Genomic DNA, 23773 nt, shown 5'->3' with positions numbered 1-23773 from the left:
CTACACAAAAAAAAAAAACAAAAACCCTGTCTCGAAAAATCAAAAAAAAAAAAAAAAAAAAAAAAGTAAGACAAACAAACAACACTATTCATTAAAAAAAAAAGTACAATTTCTAAATTAATAGGAAAAAAGAAAATTATGTATTATGCTACTTCTGTTTATTATAGGGTCTCACGCTGAAGCCCGCTATCCTGGAGCTTGTGGCAATCCTTCTGCCACCATCTCCCAGGGCTGGGACTGCAGGAATGGACCACCATCCCTGGCAGTACTATGTTCTTGCAGCATGCTAGGTCACAGATGCAGCATGGGGAGGTCAGAATCCAAGTTAACCCAGTTCTCTGTCCACACATGAGCTCTGAAGGTCAAACTGAAGGCGTCCGGCTTGGCAGCAAGAGCTCTTACCCACCAAGTCACCTCAGCGGCCCTTACATTTTATTTCTTTAGTAATTCTTGATTTAAACACTAAACATCCATCATTTTCATCTGTAAATGCAGGTGTGAGTCTCAAATTGTGAACACAAAGATATGGGAAACACTATAAATTTTTTTAAAAATGTGTGTGTTTGTGCCACAGCAAGGTCAGAGTTCAAAGGAGAATCTGTGGGAGTCCATCCTCTCCTTCTACCATGTGGGTCCTAGGGATCAGGTCAACAGGTTTGGTAATATGTGCCTTACTGACTAACCATAACCAAGGTGCCTGGAAAGAAAAGGTGCAAACAAAGAGAGATAAAACATTCTTGGTATCATGAAGGAAACTGTGATATCCTGTGGGCTGGCAGGCAGAGAGAGGAGGAGGAGGAAGAGGAGGAGGTGGCAGAGTGGCTGACTGCTGCTCGCTCAGATTTTATGTTAAGAACCAAGTGTGGTGGCGCCTGTCTGTAATCCCAGCACTGGGCAGTCAAAGTCAAGCGGATCCAAACTAGAGGCCAACCTTTGCAACAAGGTAAACTTGTCCCCAACTTGTTGCCAGGATGGGGGCACTTATCTTTGATCCTAGGACTCAGAAGGCAGAGGCAGGCAGATTCTCTGAGTTCAAGAGTAACCTGGTCCTCAGAGGTAGTTTCGAGTCAGCCAGAGTTACACAGTGAGATTCTGTACCTCTGAAGACCTAGCCCACAGCATCTCAGTGGAGATTTTTTTTTTTTAGGTCCATTTATTTATTTTTTGTATATGAATACACTGCCACGCTCTTTATGCACACCAGAAGAGGGCATCAGATCTCATTACAGATGGTTGTGAGCCACCACCTGGTTGCTGGGAATTGAACTCAGGACCCCTGGAAGAACAGTCAGCGCTCTTAACCACTGAGTCATCTCTCCATTCCCTCAGTGGAAATCTTACTTACAGACAAGTCCTGGTACATGTCATTACTTAAAATGAGGTTGTACTGAGCAGGTGGCCCTAATTCAACATGACTAGTGTCTCTATATAGAAGAAACTTGTACACAGACACACCACATGTAGACTACCGTGGGAAGATAAAGACAGAAGTCGGATGATGCTAAGGACACTAGCAAATTCCAGCAATCCAAGAGCAGAGGAAGGTCTGGGGTGAATATCCCCTCACAGTCTGAGAACCCATCAGTCCCATGCACCTTGATCCTCCAGCCCCCAGAACTGTGAGGTGGTTCACTGCCGTGGACCAGCCCCCTGGTTACAGTACTTTGTTATACACCATAAGTTATAGAGAGGGATCAACAGCAGAAGCTCACGGTGGAAATGCTTGCCAGCTGGTGAGGGGCAAAAGAAAAGAGAGAACACAGTAAGGGAGCTGTCAAGCATCCAGCAGGTGCTCACCACATTTTGTTGTTTTGGTTTTCTGAATCAGGGTCTTGCTATGTACCTCAGGCTAGCCTCAAATTCACCATCCTGTGCTACTACACATGACCATCCTCCACGAAATGTTCATGAATTAGATGGGGTCTTCTCTCCCTCCCAAACATTTCAGGCCTTAATCAACCCCAGGAGTCAACTCAAATGTTCTGTGTAGCCTTGCTAAGGTCTCCTGTAGCCAAAGCATGTTATTCTTACTTCCCTTAAGGCAATCTTCAAATACATACCTAGTGTATTTTGTCTGCATTTATATGTGTGCCCATGGAGGTCAGAAGAGGGCTCCAGATCCACTGGAACTGGAGTTACAAATGGTTGTAAATCACAATGTGGGTGCTGGGAACCAAACTCGGTCATGTGCTCTTAACCAATAAGCCATTTCTCTAGCCCACATAAACTTTTCTTGGAAAAGGGTTCTATGAGGGCTCCTCTGCATTCAAATTACAGCTGCATCTTAAGACATAATCAACTGGAAGGTGGGGCCTCTGCTGGAATGGATGTCAAGATTTTGGGGGGTTTTTTGTTTGTTTGTTTGTTTTTTGTTTGTTTCTTTGTTTGTTTGTTTGTTTTTCGAGACAGGGTTTCTCTGTATAGCCCTGGCTGTCCTGGAACTCACTTTGTAGACCAGGCTGGCCTCAAAGTCAGAAATCCGCCTGCCTCTGCCTCCCAAGTGCTGGGATTAAAGGCGTGCGCCACCACGCCCAGCAGGATGTCAAGATTTTAAACAAACTTGGAGGAGTCAGGACTGACACTACCCAAGCAAAGGGTTAGAAAACTGCAACACGGTGAGAACCCACCTAGAACCTTGGGATGGCACAACTCAGGAGACCTAGGCAAATTAATAACTCTGAGAAACACAAAAACATGGAGAGGTTTGCTAAAAGAGATGCTGCCAATCAATAAAAGGGAATCTCTATTATCTACTGAAGTGATCAATCACAAACTGCTTCCCCCAAACAAAACGATAAGCTACAATATCTCAAGATTTGTATTCCTTTCTAGCAATGCAGTTCTCCATTACACAGCAAGAAAGAAAGAAAGAAAGAAAGAAAGAAAGAAAGAAAGAAAGAAAGAAAGAAAGCTCACTCACTAGAGGTTCTTAAAATCCTCAGGCTGCTAAGAACCTGAGTTCAATAAAGCTGTTTATGAATCTCATTGGATCATTTCTATCCCTTATCTCTAGATATTTTCTTACTGATGAAAACTGCCCAAAAGATCCTTCTAAATTAACACTGCTGACCATGCACCACACCCTAATAAATTTTACACGTACGAAGTCACCCTTCCCTATACAAGGTTGGTCTAAACTCAGGTGGTCTGGCTCCAGAATTCCCTCCTCCCAACAATGCACACTGCTCACGGTCCTATTCCAAGAAAGCTCAAGTGAGAAAACAGACTCCAAAAATACAAATTAAAAATAAAAGCAATACATTCCAGGAACAGATTATTTGTGCGGGCCCTATGTTCCTGTATGATAAATGAATTAACAGCTTCCCAGCTTAAATTTTCTACACATTATTTTTCATTTCTCATTCAAAATGCTTTATTTGATGGCCAAGGTAAATGCATAACCTTTATTTTATTTTTTATATGTAATTATATTGCTCTGTTGCTTTAATTACAGCATCAACCAATTCTGCAATGTGTTCCTGAGATGACAGCTACTGCTTGCCATTGAAAATGTAGGTAAGTAAAAAACCAAACCTGTGACAATCAGGGTCAGTATGGAAGTGGGCATTCCTCACCCCTCCCCTGCCATCCTGCCTTCTGGTAGCTGACACAGACTCAGTCACAGGCCAGAATGATGCTAAAAGCCTGTACACAAAAGGCAGGAGTAAGACAGAGACACAGTCCTCACCCTTCAAACCCCCCAAATTTTCTTTAAGCCCAGCAAAGAATAAAAGGAGAAACACAAGAGATCCCAAAGAGTGACCTGTGCACAAATTCTACAGGTCCAGCACCAGAAAAGTGCCACAGTTAAGTCCAGCATCCCTGTAAGGTGTCTATTTACAGATGGAAAAACACTCTGAGGGTTTCTATGTGTATGAATGTTTGTCTACATATATGTCTGTGCACCGTGTATGTGCCTAGTGCCATTGGAGTCCAGAAGAGGGCACTGGATCCCCTGGAACTGGAGTTATAGATGACTGTGAGCCACCATGTGGATGTTGGGAATTAAATCCAGGTCCTGCTGAATCATCTTCCCAGGCCTGTCACACACTAACTTGTCAGAGGACTCAATAACAAATCACTGAACTCAGAGCTGACTCAAGAGCACTAATTCCAAATGCCATGCTCATCTACTGTCCTGAAGCCCAGGCAGCCAGACCCAGGCTCAGGAAGCACAAGCACACACTGCAGGGCTTTCCTTCTGGTTCAGCATCATCTCTCCGCTTCCTGGGACATGACAGACTAAGAAAATAACTATTCCTTTTTTTTTTTTTTCTTTTTTGGTTTTTCATTCTTTGTGTAGCCTTGGCTGTCCTGGGACATGCTTTATAGACCAGGCTGGCCTCAAACTCAAGAGGTCTACCTGACTCTGCCTCTTGGATGCTGAAATTAGAGGCATGAGCCATTATTGCCTGCTAGAAGGTAGCTAGTCAATGAGGGTTAAGGAGGTACAAAAATTATTTCACATCGCTAGTTTTTACCAAATTTTCTTTTAGAAAAAAAAAAAAAAAAAGCCAGGTGGAGGTGGTGCACAACTTTAATCCTCGCTCTTAGAGACAGAGGCAGCCAAGTCTCTGAGTTTGAAGCCAGCCTGGTCTACAGAGTGAGTCCCAGGACAGCCAGGGCTACACAGAGAAACCCTGTCTCAAAAACACAGAATATATAGTTAGTTCATTAATTTAGGTGGGAGCAGTGATGCATTTCTTTAATCCCAGCACTCAGGAGGCAGAGGCAGACAGATCTTCTGTCAGCCAGGTCTACATACAGTAGTGTTCCAGGACAGCCAGAAGTACATAAAGGGTCTTTGTTCTGTTCTGTTTTGTTTTGTTTTAATTCCACTGAAGTTGATATTCATTATCTTCACATGGCCATGAGCACATATCAATCCAAGTATTCTAAAACAAAAGTTTTTAAGAAATTCCACTCACTCCAGTGACTCAGACAAAAGGATCAAGAGTTCAAGGCCAGGGACTGGTGAGATGGCTCAGCGAGTAAAAGCACTGACTGCTCTTCTGAAGGTTCTGAGTTCAAATCACATAGTGGCTCACAACTACCTGTAATGAGATCTGACGCCCACTCCTGGTGCGACTGAAGACAGCTACAGTGTTCTTATTTATTTAATGAATAAATCTTTGGGCCGGAGAGAACAGGGGTCGACCCGAGCAAGCAGAGGTCCTAAATTCAATTCCCATTAACCAGATGAAGGCTCACAGCCATCTGTACAGCTACAGCACACTCATATACATAAAATAAATAAATAAATCTTGGGAAAAAAAGAGTTCAAGGCCAACCTGAACTACATAGTTAAAAAAATAAAATGATGATGATGATGGGAGGGAGGGAGGGAGGGAGGGAGGGAAAGAAACATAAAAGATAATTCTACAAAAAAGAGAGCAGTCCGTATTCTAGGAGAATATGAGAGAAGTCTAGACTAGTATCTAATGAGCATCTTCACCAGCGACTGAGCCAAGCACCATGAGGGTCTCTGGTGGCTGAAACAGCAAGCATGGTGACGTACTCCTGTGACCTCAGCACTCAGGAAGTAGAAGCAAGATGACAGTGAGCTCAAGGCCAGACACTGTTCTTGGCCTTCCTGCACCAGTCGATGGGACTGGAGATGAGGCCTGCATTCCCAGCACACATGTGGGATGCTCACAACCATTGCTAACCCCAGATCCAGGGGATCACGTGCCTGAACCTGGTACAGAAACACATACACATATTTAATATATATATATATATTATATATATATATATATATTATATATAATATATATGGGAAAAAATGTCGGAATTTAACATTATACTGCAACAGTGCCTACTGCCTTTCCTATTTTTGCTTCTTCACTAGATTCAACTACTGTAATTGGGGGTTGGGGGCAGACAGGGTTTCTCTATATAGCCCTGGCTATCCTGGAACTCTCTCTGTAGACCAGGCTGGCCTCGAACTCACAGAGACCCGCCTGAGTGCTAGTGCTGGGATTAAAGGCCTGTGCCACCACCGCCTGGCTTTTTTTTTTTTTTTTTTTTTTTTTTTTTTTTAAAGACAGGTTCTCATCATCTAGCTCTGGCTGGCCTGGAACTCAGGGATCTGTCTGCCACTCTCTCCAAAGTGCTAGGATAAAAGGCCACCCTACCATACCAGGCTTTTTCAACTACTTGCAATAGTTTTGCTGACATTATAAAAATCTTTCAAAATGTACTGTTTCCTGAAACAAAATTTGCCCTGCCTATTTCCCCCCCTTTGGTGCTGAGAATCAAACACTGCTGTGCCCCCCACTCCAAACTCTGAAGGGCATCCCACGAGGGAAGGTTGCTAAGTAGTAACTTGGTCTGTCCTTTTAAGTATTTTTCTTCGGGGAGGGCTAAGTGGGGAAGTCTGGCAAGAATTCAGGTAAGGAAGCGTTCCCTCCCCCAAAATCAAAGGTCTGAATGCTCCTGGCTGCGAAATAACTAGTGGTGAAGAATAAGACAAAAAAAAAAAAAAAAAAACGGTTTCTGTTACTGACTGAGAAAAGCATGTTTCACATGTTTACAGCAATAATTACATTCAAAAAAGAAACAAATCTTTAAAAAAAAAAAAAAAAAAAAAAAAAAAAAAATGCTCTGAAGTAAAAGCTAGGACTTGAAGGACTGAGAAGAGCCCAACCCTGAGTGTTGGGAGAATGGATCTCTATTCTGCACATGCAAAGGCTGTGTGCTGCTGTGTTGGCTCTGAAGCCTGAGGACAGAGCCAGGGTTCCTCCTTTGATCTAGGCAGGAAGCATTTAAAATCACAAACACAAGCTTAAGTGAAACTGTCAAAAGTATGCTCTTTGAAAAGTCACCACATAGGCTGTTAAAGGCTTGAGTCTTTATGCTACCAAGTAACTATAAAGGTACAGGCGTCTTCACAAAATAAGGATGTTTTGTTAAATGAAAAGAAGTAAGATACAGAAAACAGTATAGATGGTATATGTGAGGGGTAAGTAAAAACTCATGAGGGGTAAGTAAAAACTCATTTATATTTGCATAAATGAGAAAATCTGCAAGAAATTGAAAATGATAGAGGTGTAAGGAGCTGAGCAGACAGGGGGCAATCATATAAGTGTTATATATACAATTTAAAGTTAATTTATAAAAGTAATTTAAAAATAAAATACCGCTCAGACAATAAAATAATAATCATCGCTTAGACAATAAAATGATAATCATCAGAGCAAGTGTATAACGAACAGAGACTCTGTGCTATGTTGACATCAGCAGAATGTGGAGAGAGCCACAGGACTGTACAGAGTCAGTCATCTCTTCCACCTTTATGTGAGGTCCAGGGATCCCACCCAAGTCGCCATCCACAAGCTGCAAGCCCTTTCCTGCTGAGCCATCTTGCCTTCCCCACGTTTCAGGCTTTTACATTCTACCCAGGCACTAAAAATATATCCTATGACTGAGGTGTTTTAGCAGGGTGGCCTTATCCTGATTTCACAATAATAAAATACAGCTCGTGAGAGACTATGGGCAGTGGTGTATGCCGAATCCCAGTGCTCAGGAGGCAGGAGCAGGATATCATTAAGTTTGAGGCCAGACTGGTCTACAGAACAAATTCCAGGTTAGCCATGGCTACATAGTGAGACCTTGCCTCAAAAAACAAAAAGACAAAAGGTAAAATAAGCAAACAAAAACTGCGTCTTGTTCTAAAGTAAATATACTATATTAGGTGAATTTTCAAATTAAGTAGGGAATATACCTAACAAAATATGACCCTTCCTGGTGTCTGTTCAAAATGTCTCCATCTGTATCTGAACAAACTATTAATGAGTTCTCTCTCAAAATCTACACTGCTTGATTAAAACTATTTGGGATTGTTTTGTTTGTTACTGTTTGTTTGTTTTGAGACCGCCTCACACTGTAGCCATGGCTGTCCTGGATCTTGCTATATAGAGATGAGCTGGCCTTGAACACCTAAGAGACACCCCTGCATCCACTACCCAAAGCTGAGATGAAAGTCATGTGACACAAGAGCCCCACCTATAACCTGAGTATGTTCTGAATCTGTTAGGGTTAAAACAGCAAGATGCCCCAAATGTTGGAGACATAAATAAGAGAACTTGTGGCTACAGGATGAGCAGGCGGACTTACCAGGTAAGAGGAAGAAAGCCGCTCTGGGAAAACAGTCAAGCAGCCTCTCCGGTGAGCCCCTCTTTACAGAGCAGGCAAAGCACTGCAGCCTCTGCCCTCGTAAACCTCAGCTTGACCAACAGTCCCACCTCGGAACTTGCATTTAAGACTGTACAAAGAATGAGGATGGCTTCAAAGAAAGCCTTTGCATATTCTGAGAAAGAGACCACCCTGGGCCGCTGCCCTGGGGCTCTGGTCTGCTCTCCACTCTGGAGGCTGCCCTTTTGTGGTCTCTTACTCCTTTGCTAGAAACTCTGACTGCGGGCTCTACCTTGGGAATACAAGCACTGAGAAAGTTTTCACAGAAGGGATCAGAGGGAATTCTGGAGGAGGCAGTTTTCCGACTTGCTCTCCCACTTGATAGAATTCACATCTCCTTCAGGGAAAAGGGTGGAGGTCCCAGTTCCAAAAGCTCTGAGCCTCTGAGACCCACTGTAACTCCTCCTCCCCTTCATCCTCAGTGACCACCACACACAACCTCCTAGCAGCACCTCCCCCCACCCCACCCCCAACCCCCCCCCCCGTGTCCTTCCTGCCTCCCCTCCCTCTCTGCCACTCTATGTGCTGCTTCCATTGCTGTCTCCTTTCTACCGGAGCCCTGAGCTAGTGCTCTTCCCTAACAATACTGTCAGCCCCAGCTCTGTTTCTACTTCTCTGGTTCTCTACTCTGGCCATCTATCAAATCCACTTAGAGAAGCCAGGCACGGTGGTGCATGTCTGTTATCCCAGTATTCTAAGGGCTGAGGCAGGAGGCTCACCGAGTTCTAGGCCAGGCTGAGATACAGATATATAGTAATTCCAAGGACTATACTGCATGAAACTATTTCAAAAAACTAAAACAGCATATTTTTAAAGAACCACAGAGGGAGTTGGTGACAAAGCTCAGTAGTTAAGAGCACTAGCTGCTCTTCCAGAGGTTCTGAGCTCAATTCCCAGCAGCCATCTGTAATGGGATCTGATGCCCTCTTCTCTTCTGGTGTGTCTGAAGACAGCAATAGTGTACTCACATATATAAAATAAATCTGAGGGGAGGGGGCAGGCTGTGTACTGGATAGCCCTACACCAACCAACTTGACCCAAGCGAAAGTTATCTGAGAGGAGGGAGCCTCAATGAGGAAAAAGCAACACCAGTAAGACTGGGTCCCAGACAAGCCTGTGGGGCATTTTCTTAATTAGTTATGGGTGGAGGAAAGCCCAGCCCATTGTGAGTTCTGCCATCCCTGGGATAGTAGTTCTGGGTTCTATAAAAAAGCATGCTGAGGAGGCTGGAGAGATGGCTCAGCGGTTAAGAGCACTGACTGCTCTTCTGAAGGTCCTGAGTTCAAATCCCAGAAACCACATGGTGGCTCACAACCATCCATAACAAGATCTGGCACCCTCTTCTGGAGTGTCNGAAGACAGCTACAGTGTACTTACATATAACAAATAAAAAGAAAGAAAGAAAGAAAGAAAGAAAGAAAGAAAGAAAGAAAGAAAGAAAGAAAGAAAGAAAGAAAGAAAGAAAGAAAGGCTGAGAAAGCAAAGAGAAGCAAGCCAGTAAGCAGCACCCCTACATAGCCTCCGCATCAGCTCCTGCCCAGTGATAGGAAGTGTAAGCCACCCTTTCCTTCCCAACTGGCTTGATCATGGTGTTGTTGGTTTTTTGGTTTGTTTTAGTTTTTTTTTCAAAACAGGTTTTCTCTGTGTCGCCCTGGCTGTCCTGGAACTCACTCTGTAGACCAGGCTGGCCTCGAACTCAGAAATCTGCCTGCCTCTGCCTCCCAAATGCTGGGATCAAAGGCGTGCGCCACCACTGCCCGGCGAAGGCCAGCTTTTTAAAAATGTCTTTTAATAAGGTCTCTCTCTATCTGTTGTCCAGCCTGACTTCAGACTCTTGCCTCTCCAGTACTCGCAAGGATAACAGGTGTTTACCCTTGCCCTGCCTGCTTCTCTTTCTAGCCTGTTAGGATTGGATTGAGATCATCTCACTCCACAGCCAAGGGCTACATCAAACTCCAGATCCTTCTGCCGAAGACTCCTGAGTACTGGCATTACAGGTATTTGTCACTACATCTGACCCATTTTCTTTAAATTTTTATAAATTCCAGCCAGGCAGTGGTGGTGTACACCTTTAATCCCGGCACTCAGGGTGACAGAGGCAGGAGGATCCTCTGAGTTCCAGGCCAACCTGGTCTACAGAGTGAGTTAGAGGACAGTTCGGGCTACACAGAAAAACCCTGTCTCAAAGCAACAACAACAGCAACAATCCATGGGGCGGGGGGCAGGGATGTATGCACAGAACCACAGATACCAACAGAGGCCAGAGGCAGTAGATCCCCTGGACATAAAGACAGTGGTTCACAACATGTCGCTTCTCCTTTTGGGGTAGGACGCCCAAATGGTCCCCTTTCACAGGGATCACCTAAAACCATTGGAAAACACAGACATTTACATTACAGTTCATAACAGTAGCAAATTACAGTTATGAAATAGGAACAAAAATTATTTTATGATTAGGGTCACCACAGCATGAGGACCATATTAAAGGTTCACAGCATTAGGAAGTTAGAACCCCTGATCTACAGTGACAGATGGATGCTGGGAATCCAACGGGAGTGGTACATGCCCTTAACCAATGAGCTGTCTCTCCAGTTCTATACGTGCCTATTTTCCTGACTTTTTTCATGTGTGTACACAAATGTGGAGGAGAGAACAACCTTTGGACATCTGTTCTTTCCTTGCACCACGGGTTCCAAGCACTGAGCTCACCTGTCTTACATGGCAAGCACCTTACACACTAGGCCACCCTGTCAGTCCACATTAAGCACCTTTACAATAGCTGTTTTAAGCTGGGTTGTAACGGTTTAGGATGGTAATCCCATCATTTGGAAGACTGACATAGAAGGATAAAGACTTTAAGATCAGTTTTAGCAACATCACAAGACATTGTCTCCAAAAAAAATTCTTTAGGCAGGGTTGGGGGGTGGGGATATTAAAAGCTCAGTGGTAAAGCAAAACCCTAAATTCAACCTCTAGTAGCCCCCCCCCAGTAAGGGGGGGCAGTTAAGTATTAGTAACAAGTCAAAAATGCACTATCTCCCTCACTAGAATGCAAGTCCCCATACAGCAAGAAACTTGTGTGTCTGACCCCTCGGCCTTACTCATAAGACAATCAATAACAAGGCCTTAATAAGTACACATTAAAGGACACTTACACTTCCTGGCCTAGCATTCTGGACTGACAATGTCCAGCGCACTCTGGATTTTAAGAGCGGCTGACTGAGGAAAGTCACTGTTTCAATTCTTTCAATCACAACCTGACACACCATTCAAAAGGCACTGGGGACAGATCATCATCCACTAACAAACAGGTTCCAAATTTCAGTTTACCATCTAAACGGGAATTCCAGACCACAAGTACACAAATCTGTGTGTGAAAGTAGGCTTTGTATATCTCTGTAACTGGGTTTTATGTTTCAAAGAGTTACGTCAATCTCCAAAGCCAGTATGTACAACAAAAGCAGCTTTATCTGTCTCTAGCTGACTAGGTTTGGAGACAAGAGCATGTATAACTCCCAGAGGGAGGGAAATAAGAAAAGGACACTTCTAGACTTAACAGGTACCACAACTAGGTACACAGGGTACTACAGTGAACTACAGTGAACCCACAAAACTGCAGAAGAAGAACCAGCTAAGTCAGAAAGCTAGGGCTGACTACATACATTAACATAAAGAAATCTAAACAGATTAGACAGAGGGGATCATTCTGCAGTCTTTTTAAACACATTAGGGGAACAACAGCACTAGCCTAAAGTGAGAATATCTGTGGTGGGAAATACAGAAGACTAGGGATAGAATTCAGTATAACCTGCCAAATATGTCCCCAAGAACCACATACAATACAAGCACAAGATATACCTACATATTCCTACTATATATAATGTGCAATTAATAGTCAACATATTTGATTCTATATATAGGGATGGTTTGATAATTATAGAACAGGATGAAAATATTACATAATAAGTGATCTTAAACCCAAATGAGGTGGCATCTGGGAAGCTAAGGTAGGAAGATTCAAACAGTTCTAGGCTTACTTAGGTTATAGACTAAGATCCTATTTCAAAAATAAATTAAATCTTTAAATGACCTTATAATGGGCATAGCCAGTAATTTGTTGTTAAAATAGTATATACAAAACTAGACTACAGGAACTAGTAAGACAGCTCAGTCAGTAAAGTGCTTGTCATACAAGCCTGCAGTCCTGAGTCTGGGTGCCCAGCACAGGGCAGGCACATCTATAACCACAGCTCAGTGCAGAAAGGTGGATCCCTGGGACTTGCTGTCTGAACTGGTGAGCTCTAGGTTGAGAGAACCTGTTTTAAAAAAATATGGCAGAAAGCAACTGAGGAAGATGAGGACGACACTTGTCTTCGAGCCCTAGTCTCCACATCTGTGTGCAAACTTATGCACACACTGGAATTCATATGCTCATATACACACATACAAAATATTGCAGCCACAGAGTAGGTAGATACACAAGAGTGACAAGAACCAGGACATTTACTAAGCTACACAACACTCTGTCTCCATCTTCTTTCTGTAACTTCTATCAACCATCTGCTGGTTTAATACCAGTTGGTTCCAACTAGTCTCCACTGTAACCTGACATTCTATGAGTAGTGCGAGCAAACCGTCATCAAGTCTGAGTCAATAAACATGGAAAGCACTTTCCAAGAGGGTAACAGAGAACATAAAGATCTTTCAAAGCGCAGCCACTCTTTAAAATTCCAGCTCTTGGACCTTGAGCTGCTTCTACAGCAGCTCAAGAGCTGCTAAAAATGAAGCCCCAGCAGCACATTAAGAAGGGCAAGCTGTCTGATTCTGGAAACATCTGTAACAGAAGAATGTTCCAACACAGAAAGCGGGTTGGGGTTCAGTACAAGCCACTTTCTCTCTGGATCACACATGCTGAGAAGGAAGCAGGAAGTACAACCCAAGTCTTCCTGCTTGGTAGACTAGCAGGATTAGCCCTCACTAGTAAGGGTGAGGCTGATCTTCCTTATCAACCTGACTGGGTTTAGAATCGCCTATTACACTGGGTGAGTCTGTGAGGGAGGGCATTAGAGGTGGTTTAACTAAGGAGGGTGACCAAATATTTATGTATCTCTATAATTTTTTTAAAAGTTACAAGGCCCTAAATTCATTCTTCCATTTATTTTTTCTACTTTTTTCTATCTCTTGAGATCTTGATGTATTTATTCCTATAAATTTAAAAACAATTACTTCAATACCCTTGGTTCAATCCCCAGCCCCACCCAAAAAAAAAAAAAAAAAGGAAAAAAAGAAAGAAAATGAAGCCAGATGTGGTGGCATACATTTTTAATCCCAGGATTAAGGGGGCAGAAGCCGGCAGATCTCTTTAAGATCAAGGACAGCCTGATTACAAACCAAGTTCCAGACCAGGCAGGGATACCAGTGAGACCCAGCTCAGTCAGTAAAGCGCTTGTCATACAAGCCTGCTGTCCTGAGTCAAAGAAAGACAGAGATAGAAAAAGAACTAGGTACAGGATACCTCCTTAAAAGTTCTTGTGCCGGGCGTGGTGGCGCATGCCTTTGATCCCAGCGCTCAGGAGGCAGAGGCAGGCAGATTTCTGAGTTAGAGGCCAGCCTGGTCTACCAAGTGAGTTCCAGGACAGCCAGGGCTATACAGAGAAACCCTGTCTCAAAAAAAAAAAAAAAAAAAAAAAAAAGTTCTTGGTTGTGGAGGCCCAAGAGACCCTATAAAAAACATAACCTATTGTCAACGCTCTTGGTTGCCCACGAGAACCACATGGTAAGATGGTATTGCTGAAGATATACTTTGGTTACAAGATATAAAAGAAATCACGCTGGAAAAGACCTGAAACGTTCTTCCCACCTGACAACCTTTCACAGCAGCAAAAGATGATATGCAGGCTGTTGGCGAAGACAAGTCATCAACGGCATCCCTTCAACCAACCCTGCTGGCTACAATACCAACCTGCCCGTAAGATGTGCCCACTGGTACAACATTGTGGCACAAATGCTAGTGGGGTAACCAACAGCTTTTGGATTGGATATGAGACCTGATCCACAGGAAGAAACTCATACCTGGTACTATAAAACTGTTCAAAAGCCCAGGGGTTGAGAGGCCACAGGGCCAAGGAGGAACCTATTACTGTTGTTTGTTAAACATGTTGTCAAACTGCCTTCTAAATACACATGCTTATACACATACATTTAAAGTTGCCCTCTACGTTGGCCAGAAAAGCTTTTCAGCAGTTAATACAAAGACTCACTGCTGGTCCAAGTGCTAAAGGGAAGTGTCTACTGAGTGAACGTTCAGTCCTAAGCAGGGCATCTATTATCAACTCCACTTATGGGGCACACTGCAGACAGGCAGAAAGAATGTAGCAGCCAGTAGGGTGAGAAGTGCTGGGAAATGCAGTTACTGGGAGGAGGTGTGGCCACAGCGCCACCAACTCACTGGGCTGTGATAATCTCCATGAGATCAAACCAACAAGATCAGGCAGCATTCTAACCAGCAGGACCCCATAGGTTATTTCCAAAACCTGGGAGGAAATGAAGAGAAGGGAAGTGTTGGAGATGCCTGGGGAAAGTGAGAGGAAGGAATCTGCGCTTTCTTGAAGAAGTGGGAGAAGAAACTTGGGGTGCATATGATCACGATGTACTGTTTACTTGTATGGAATTGTGAAAGAATTAAGTTTTACAATCAAAAGGACCAGGGTGGTGGCACATGCCTCTAACCTCAGCATGGCATGAGGCCAGAGCAGGCCCGTCTTTGTGAGTTCCAGGCCAAATGCTCCATGCTCCACAGTAAAGCTCTCTTAAACAGACTCTGACAACAAAACAAACTGGGTGTGGTGGTGCATGCATTTAACCCTGGCAATCTCGGCAGGCGGGTGCAGCACTGAGTTTGAGGCCAGCCTGGTCTACAGAGCAAGTTCCAGGACAGCCTGGGCTACAAGAGAAACTGGTTTTTGTTTGTTTAGTTTGTTTTTTTGGTTGTTTTGTGGGGGAAGGTCAACTAATACCCCAGAGTATCACCTATAATTTCACTTTTCCATTAAGTAAATAGTTTACTATTTTGCATATTCACATTGGCAAACTACTCTTTTCCTTTGTCACACTGGAGAATAACCTGCAGCCTCGAGTGTGGGACAGCACTCACTCAGCCTTACCTTTTTGTACTTTTTTTTTTGAAACAGGTTCTCACCAACTTGCCCATCTCATCCTAGCTTTAAATTCTCCCTCTATAGGCCAGGCAGATTTTAAATTTTGATCCTCCTCTGGAGTAGCTGAAATCACAGCCTACACCATCCAACCCAACTTCTGTACATCTTTGTCATGAGGATATCTTCTACTTTTTTTTTTTTAAAGATTTATTTATTTATCATATGTAAGTACACTGTAGCTGTCTTCAGACACTCCAGAAGAGGGCATCACATCTTGTTATGGATGGTTATGAGCCACCATGTGGTTGCTGGGATTTGAACTCCGGACCTTTGGAAGAGCAGTCGGGTGCTCTTACCCACTGAGCCATCTCACCAGTCCATATCTTCTACTTTTAAAAAGAAACTTGCTAGGTCAGCAAGATGGCTCAAGCACTTGCCACAAAAGCCAAATGACCCACTCGAGTTTGATTCCCCCAAGTCCACAGGAGACAACCAACTCCACGAAGATGGCTTCTGACCCCCACAAGTACACCCACCTCCACATAATAATGGTAAGTATGTTTTTTTAAAAGCTATTGCCAGGCAGGGTTTTGCACGTGTGTAATCCCATCATTAGGAGGCTGAAGCAGAGTGGTCAGACCGAGGACAGCCTGGGCAGCCTGGTGAGCTTCAAGCTAATGTTAACTACACAGTGAAACACCATCAACACAAAGAAACAAACAAGAGAATTCCCACTCCACCATTAAATAAAATGCTCTGCCAAAGTTTTAAGCCATTATTTCTGATACACATTTTTATCTGCCTTTTCCCTATAGCCTCCAATTTTAAACCTTCCCCTTTAATCCAGATTTATTTTGATGGATACGTACACCAGTTATATAATTGCCAATGCTCCCTCCTTCCCACAGAGGCGACTCGTTTTCTTCTCGCCCCTCCAGCGGTCCATGAAGCATATGACCTTGCACTTCCTGCAGTGCGCCCTTGACTGCTTCACCTCTACAGCAGTCCAATCTTGGAAAGCTTATCATCTTTTGAGCCGGTTTCTCCATTGTGGCTGGACATGGTGGCTCATGCCTACAATGTCAGCACAAGCAAGAAGGAAGACCAGGAGTTCAAACCAAAATGGTGTTCCAAAAACAGACAGACAGACAGAGGTGCACAAAGGCTTCCTTCTCTTTCCTCGGGTGATGCCTGACTCTATCTTGGGACTACACCGATGGGACAATAGGACGTTATCATCAGGCAGACAGAACTGGTGAGTCATCACCTTCTCTCCTTCAACACAACTGCATTCCCAGGCGTTTGTACAGACAGTCATTAGCACAGTCAAGGAGGATTCCCATGCAATTTAGCTGCTCTGGAGAGGTGGCTGGCTTCCTACTGAGAAGCCCAACACAGACACCAGGCTCTGCTCAAGACACTGCTAGGGTGTCTCCCACTTCAAACTGCCTCTGCCCTGCCCTGCCTTGGGGCTCTGCCAGTAGAAAGACCATTACCAGATGTGACTTCTCAAGCCTGAACCAGATCTGTAAGCTAAAATAAATCTCTTCTTTAAAACAAAAAAGTAGTATTAACAACAAGAAGAGAAGTAATAATAGTAAATATAAAATATCTAGCAGTGTTTGGTATAAAGACTGCATAACCTATATGGATTGGTAAATGTTTTTATTACTCTACCATTGATAAGAAAGAATGTACTAATAGCATGCTAAAAATTTCACCCGTGGGTTAAGGATTTAGTTCAGTGGTAGAGCCCTTGTGTTCAGTTCCCAGCACCAAACACCATTCTTAAAACCAGGTGTGAAGGTAAAGGCAGGAAGATCAGAAGTTCAAGGTCAGCCTTGGCTACACTGCACATTTGAGACCAGACTAAGCTATCTGAAACTGTCTTCAGAATATTTTAAGTTGCTGCTATTGTTGTTTGTAGGGAGACAGTGCCAGGGACTGAACCCAAGACTTTTCACACACTGGGTAAGCCCTGTGGCTACCTGAGCTATAAGCCCAGCCCTTGGAAATAACATTCTACTACATATTCGTGCCGTTTCTGCTTTTTGTATTTTAAGGTAAACTGATTCTGTCTGAATCAACACATGTAGCACCAAGATTCCACAAGATTCTCACTTCAACTCAACCCCTAAAAGAACATTCAAAGGCGTGGCTCTGAAAACGACAATGGGTAAGTCAACTAGAGATAAGCCATTTATCTGTAAAGGAACACATTGGAGTGAACTCTAATGCACGCTAGCTTGTTTATATTTCAAAAATCTGTCATCACTGGAACAGAAAAGAATTCTATTGCTGTTGGGGGAGGAAAAAATATAATCAAAAATAGTGTATAAAAATTAAATGTTTTTAAGAATCAATTTAATTTTTTAAAAAAGATTTATTTATGAGTACACTGTAGCTGTCTTCAAACACACCAGAAGAGGGCATCAGATTCCATTTCAGATGGTTGTGAGCCACCATGTGCTGGGAATTGAACTCAGGACTTCTGTTAGAGCAATCAGTGCTCTTAACCACTGAGTCATCCCTCCAGCTCCAATTTAAATCCTTCTAAAAATTCCATTACCACACCAATTGGGATTTTAAAATGTGTTGGATACATGTCTAGTGTTTACGCCCCAGAGTCAGACCACCTGAGTTCGGATCCCAGTTCACTGATCTTTTAGTTACTTTTCTATAGTTGTGATCGAACAGCAGACCAAGGCAATGTATACAAGAAAGCATCTAACCGGGCTTATGACTTTAGAGGGTTAGAGTCCATTATGGTACAGCAAAGGCATGGCAGCAAAAGCAGTGAGAACTCACATGTCCAGCAAGTAGCCGGGAAGAGCACAGAGAGACTGAGGGGAGGCTTTTGAAACCTCAAGCCTGCACCCAGTGACACATCTCCTCCAACAGGGCCATACCTCCTATTCCTTCCCAGACAAACACCAGCGGAGAACCCCGAGTTCGCTCAAATATAAAACCTACAAAGGCCATTCTCACTGAAACCACAACCTACTAGTTATATAACCTTAGGCCCATCTCTGCAGACCTGCATTTCTTCATCTGCGAAAGGAGCAGTGTTACTATGTGAACTGAATAAGTAATGTAAGTGTCAAAGAGGGAGATACAAGGGAACTGAAACACATGCATGGCACTGTGAGGTCTGAGTCTCTAGAAGTCATGGGAAAGCCAGGCTCAGTGGTACTGATCTGTAACCACAGCACTGAGTAGAAGCAAAGACAGCATTCTCCATGGGACCACTGGTGGGCTAGGCTAGCCAAAACCAGCTAAGTTCTAGGTGCAGTGAGAACCATCTCAGGAAAAAAAAAAGGGGGGGGGTGAGCAATAAAGGAACACTATCACTGAAAGTATGCACAAATACGGGTACACACACACATAAATAAACAAACATAATGATATCTCGTCTCTTTCCTTTCACTGTATCTAGAAAAATGTTTATACTTAGTAGCATTTCCCCATTTCCCCTTCTAGTTAACAACTTCAGGCATTGGCCTTAGGTACTCATCACTGCCATGCTGATGGCTGTTTGTTTCCAGGATTTTACTATTGTCCATCGTGCTCCAGCTGAGCACACCTTTAACCCCAGCACTCAGAAGGCAGAAGCCTAAACACAAAACACAACACAGTGCTCCCATTAACGTTTTATTCCTTGTTTTTTGTTTTGGGGTTTTTTTTTTGGGGGGGGTATAGGGGGGTTGAAACAGAGTTTCTGTGTGTATCCCTGCTGTCCTAGAACTCCCTCTGAAGAACAGGGTGGCCTCAAACTCAAAGATCCGCCTGCCTCTGCCTTTCTGAGTCTTGCCGCCACTCAGTTCCCTTTCCTTCTTTCCTTCCTTCCTTCCTTCCTTCCTTCCTTCCTTCCTTTCTTTTTCTTTTTAATGTCCTGTTTTGCCTGCTGTGTCTATGTGAGGGGGTTGCATCCCAGTTACAAACAGCTGTTAATTCCAGTGAGCTGCCATGTAGGTGCTGGGAAATGAACCTGGGTCCTCTGTTAGAGCAGCTAGTGCACAGCTGAGCCATCTCTCCAGTCCCCTCAGGATAATTTTTTTAAAGATGACTTTTGTTTTTGAGATAATCTGACTATGTAGCACTGGCTGATCTTGAACTTACTGTGTAGACAAGGCTAGCTCCAAGAGATCTGCTTGCCGTTGTGTCCCAAGTGCTAAGATGAAACACATGTGCCACCACACCTGACCTAAAATGGGGGGGGGGGGGGTAAAATGTGTACAAGTGCCTAAGGAGGCCAAAAACAATGTAGTAACTCCTGGTACTGGATTTAATGTGAATCACCCATTGTCCAGACTAATTTTATGTCAACTTGACACAAGCTGGAGTCATTTGGGGAAAGGAAGCACAGTTGAGACAGTGCCCCACCAGAGGAGCCTGTGGACCGGGCCGGGGCGCTTTCGTGGCAGAAGACTAGGGTGGAGCACTCTGCACTGGTGCTGCTTACCTCTAGCTTCCTGCCTTTGCCTGAGTTCTTGCCCTGACTTCTGGGCTGTGAAGTGGAGGTGTAAGCAAAATAAACCCTTCCCTCTCCAAGCCGCTCATGGGCTCATGGTCGTGGTGCTTTATCATGGCATTACAAACTCTAAGACACCCAGTGAAGATGCTGAGAACCCAACCCAGCCCCTCTATAAGAGCAAGTGCTTGCCGGGCAGTGGTGGCACACGCCTTTGGTCCCAGCACTTGGGAGGCAGGGGCAGGTGGATTTCTGAGTTCGAGGCCAGCCTGGTCTACAGAGCAAGTTCCAGGACAGCCAGGGCTACACAGAAAAAACTACAAAAAGCAAGTGCTCTACCCAGGCAGTGGTGGTACACATCTTTAATCTTAGCACACAGGAGACAGAGGCAGGCAGATCTAAGAGTCTGAGAAAGCCTGGTCTATAGACAGAGTTTCAGGACAGCCAGGGCTACATAGAGATTTGAACTCCAGACCTTCGGAAGAGCAGTCGGGTGCTCTTACCCACTGAGCCATCTCACCAGCCCAGGGCTACATAGAGAAACTCTGTCCTGAAACCAACGAAGAGCAAGTGTCCTTCACTGCTGAGTCACCATCTCTCCAGCCCCAGGAACCCATCCTAGTTTTTTCCTCTAGATTTGCTTTATGTCAATGTTTTGCCTCCATGTATGTATATCACATGTATGCCTGGTGCGTGGAGAGTTCAGAAGAGGGCTCTGAATCCTCTGAACAAGAATTAGATAGTTTTGAGCCACCATGTGGGTGATAGGACCTGTTGCTAGATCCTCTGCAAGATCAGAAAATGCTTTCCCTAACCACTGAGCCACCTCTACAGCCCCAGGATCTTTCTTTAAAAACACAAGATGGCTGGCCTATAGACTCTAGTCCTACAATCAAGATGTAGTTTCTCCCTGCTAAGCAGCACAGATTCTTATAAAGCCAGACCTGAACATGCCCAACACTTCTAAGCTCCAAGTATCAGTAACAATGTTTTTTCCCCTTTACACAAGATGGGAACAAGTTATCAATACATTCCAGGTTACTCATATCAACTGGTTTAAACTGTACTTCTGAAAAAATAAAGATCAAGCAAACTGAACTGTTTCCTTTTACTTTCCACATGATTCCTAATTGTGGAAGGTCAGAACAAACATTAACTATTAAACAGTTCTGTTAAAGTTTAAAATCATGCTAAATTCCTATTTTAAGAAACATGATTCTGACAAACTAAAAAGGCATTGGAATATTTAATCTGTTAAGTAACCACATCTTATGTAAGATTCAATTACTATTGTGTCTGTTAGTTTGTTTCATTTTTGCTGAGAAAAGAATATCTTACACTCCAGGCTGGCCTCAAATTCAATATAGAGTGAAGGATGGCCTGATCCTCTTTCGTTCACCTCCCAGGTACTTAGATTACAGACCTGTGCCACCACACCCAGCTTATATTGTGCCAAAGATTGAACCCAGAGTCTTATGCATGCTAGGCAAGCACTCTATTAATTGAGGTGCCACTCCAGCCCATTGGCTTGGTTTTTGCCCTTAGTAGTTTTAGTTCTAACAATGACTAAAGCAGTGTCAGATAGAATCACTTTTGTGTATGTAGTTTATTCAAAATTAATATGCATATACAGGACAAACTTAATTCCTTTTTTGGAATTTCTAATCTTTCTAGATGTCTAGAAGTACATAATATACATTAAAAGTAGAATTAACACACTTTATAGATATCCAGCTAGCAACTGTTGAAACTGAATGCATAATGACTTGTTTAATTCTAATCTCTCAAATGTGAATGTGTGAATATGGAAGAGTTTATTCAACATGGGAGAGAGGAAGGAAAAAAGAGAAATCAATACAAACAGCCTCATGCAGTAAAAATACCTGGGGACTTGTCTTCGTTAGGGTTTCTATTGCTGTAATAAGACACAAACTCAACTTGGGGAGGAAAGGGTTTATTTCACCTTACAGCTTATAGTCCATCATCCAGAGGAAGTTAGGGCAGGAACTCAGGGCAGGAACTCTGCAGGAAAAGAGCTGACTGCTGCAGAGGCCATGGAGGAGGGCTGCTTCCTGGCCTGCTCTAATGGCTTGCTCAGCCTGCTCTCCTGTAGCACCCAGATCACCTGCCCAGCAAGGGTACCACCTATAATCGAGCTCCCACATCAATCATCGATCAAAAAAGTGCACCACAGGCTTGCCCCTAGCCAATCTGGTAGGGACATTTTCTCAATTGAGGTTCCTTCTCAAATTACTCTCGCCTGTGTCAAGTTAACATAAAACCCTAGCCAGCCAGCACAGTACCCTCTGAAGCATTTCAGTGTTTAATGTCCTGACTCAACATGATTATATGAAATGGATGGCGTGTGTGTGTGTGTGTGTGTGTGTGTGTGTGTGTGTGTGCAGCAAAGCAACAAAACTAAACAATAGTATCAGATAATACCAAGAGTTAAGTGAAAATCTCAATGGTTTATATAAAACAGATCTTAGAAAGGACGCTATCCCAGTTTGCGGAATGATTAGAATTTCGGTTCACTTCATTTGTTGACTCCCACTAACCTACACACACACATTAGTAAACTAACCACGCCACCTGCACCTCTGCAAACCACATCTAAACCCTAAAAAGCTGTTTTGAATGTCAACACCATTCATACTTCCTCAAAAAACAACTTTACTATCAGGGTGTGGTGTCAACCTCAAGGTAATCCTAGAACTAAGGGGCAGAGGCGGAAATTTTCAGTTCCAGACCATTCTGGGCTTCAGAGTAAGAGACTGTCTTCAGGAGGCTCACGCACCATATATACACAACTCTACCCATTCTCAGAATTGAAGCAGCACAGCAAAGTTTTAGAATTAAAATGTGATTCATACATCGCTGGCTTTAATTAAAGACTGCAATTTTTAGAATCCCACCCTCATAAAAGTCACCTCCGACCTGAAGCACCCTTCCTCTCTGGAGCCTGTTGAATCTACCCACGACTCCCAGCTTGCTTGCAAAGGAGACATAGCGGATCCCTTAGCAATCTAGTTCCCTTCCTATCCCGACTAAGATTTCAATACACTTTTGACAAACACACAATCTCTCTGAGATTATTGAGCAGTTATGCATACAGACAGCTTTTAGCTTTGTTCTTGGTCTTTGGGGGTTTAACAACGTTAGGCCTAAAATCATGGTCAAACCAACAGCAGTTTCAGGTGAGCCAAAATATTTATTTTTAAGATGGGTGTGCATAAAGCAAACACAACTCATCTACCAAATACCTTGAACCAGGAACTGAACTACAAAAACGAAGTGTTTTTAGGGAGAGGTCTGAACGTAAAAACAGAGGAAAGGCAAGCCCCATCTCCAGGAAGTCCCACGACCACCTCATTACTACCATCCGTGGACAGAGCTGCCTTTTTTCTCTTGGGGCAGGAGGTGTCAGTTTTTAAAAGAGCCGACAAGCGGAACCCAGATGCACCTTTCCACAATCTCTGCAGTGACCAGCATTTGGGGCCACCATTAGCACGATGCTGACCCGGGAGGACCTCGAGGCCCACCGGCAAGCTCAGAGCCGAGCAAGCCGATTCCACAGAGAACCCCGCGTCCGTCCGGGCCATCCTGGGAAGCGACGATGCAGTGTCCTCGCCCCCGCACTCGGAGGCAAAAGCACCTAGACCCCGGGCACCCCGCGCGGCAGCGACCTCGCCGCGCCCTCCTCAGAGCAGCAGAGGCGCCCCAGAGGCCCCGGGCCCTGCCCAGCCCTGCCCTGCCCGCCCAGCACCGCCGCCCCGGCCCTACGCCCGCTGCGGGCCCCGGAGACCTCGCCGCGCTGCCGGGCCTCACCTCCGCGGAGAATCGGGGAGAGCGCACGGCTTCCCGGGTCCGAGTGCGGCCGCCGCCTCGCCTGCGGCTCGCGCTGGGCTCCGCCCCCTGGCCGCCGCGCACCCCCGCCGCCTGCAGCAGC

General features: G+C 44.2%; 1 protein-coding gene across 19 annotated transcripts in view; it reads right to left on the bottom strand.

The window, feature by feature from the left end:
• Add1 (adducin 1) overlaps positions 1–23773 on the bottom strand; it is a 64771-nt gene extending 40998 nt beyond the window's left edge. For 7 of the 19 annotated variants that reach the window (XM_021210701.2, XM_029545357.1, XM_029545360.1 and 4 more), the window contains exon 1: positions 23653–23773. The gene's annotated coding sequence lies outside the window, so the exon portion shown is untranslated. The remainder of the gene's footprint in view (positions 1–23652) is intronic. The other 12 variants (XM_029545354.1, XM_029545364.1, XM_029545365.1 and 9 more) reach the window with 3 other exon arrangements.

Source organism: Mus pahari, chromosome 13, assembly GCF_900095145.1.
Source record: "Mus pahari chromosome 13, PAHARI_EIJ_v1.1, whole genome shotgun sequence".
Taxonomy (NCBI): domain Eukaryota; kingdom Metazoa; phylum Chordata; class Mammalia; order Rodentia; family Muridae; genus Mus; species Mus pahari.
The sequence above is the reverse complement of the archived record's forward strand: the minus strand, read 5'-3'. Positions and strand labels throughout refer to the sequence as shown.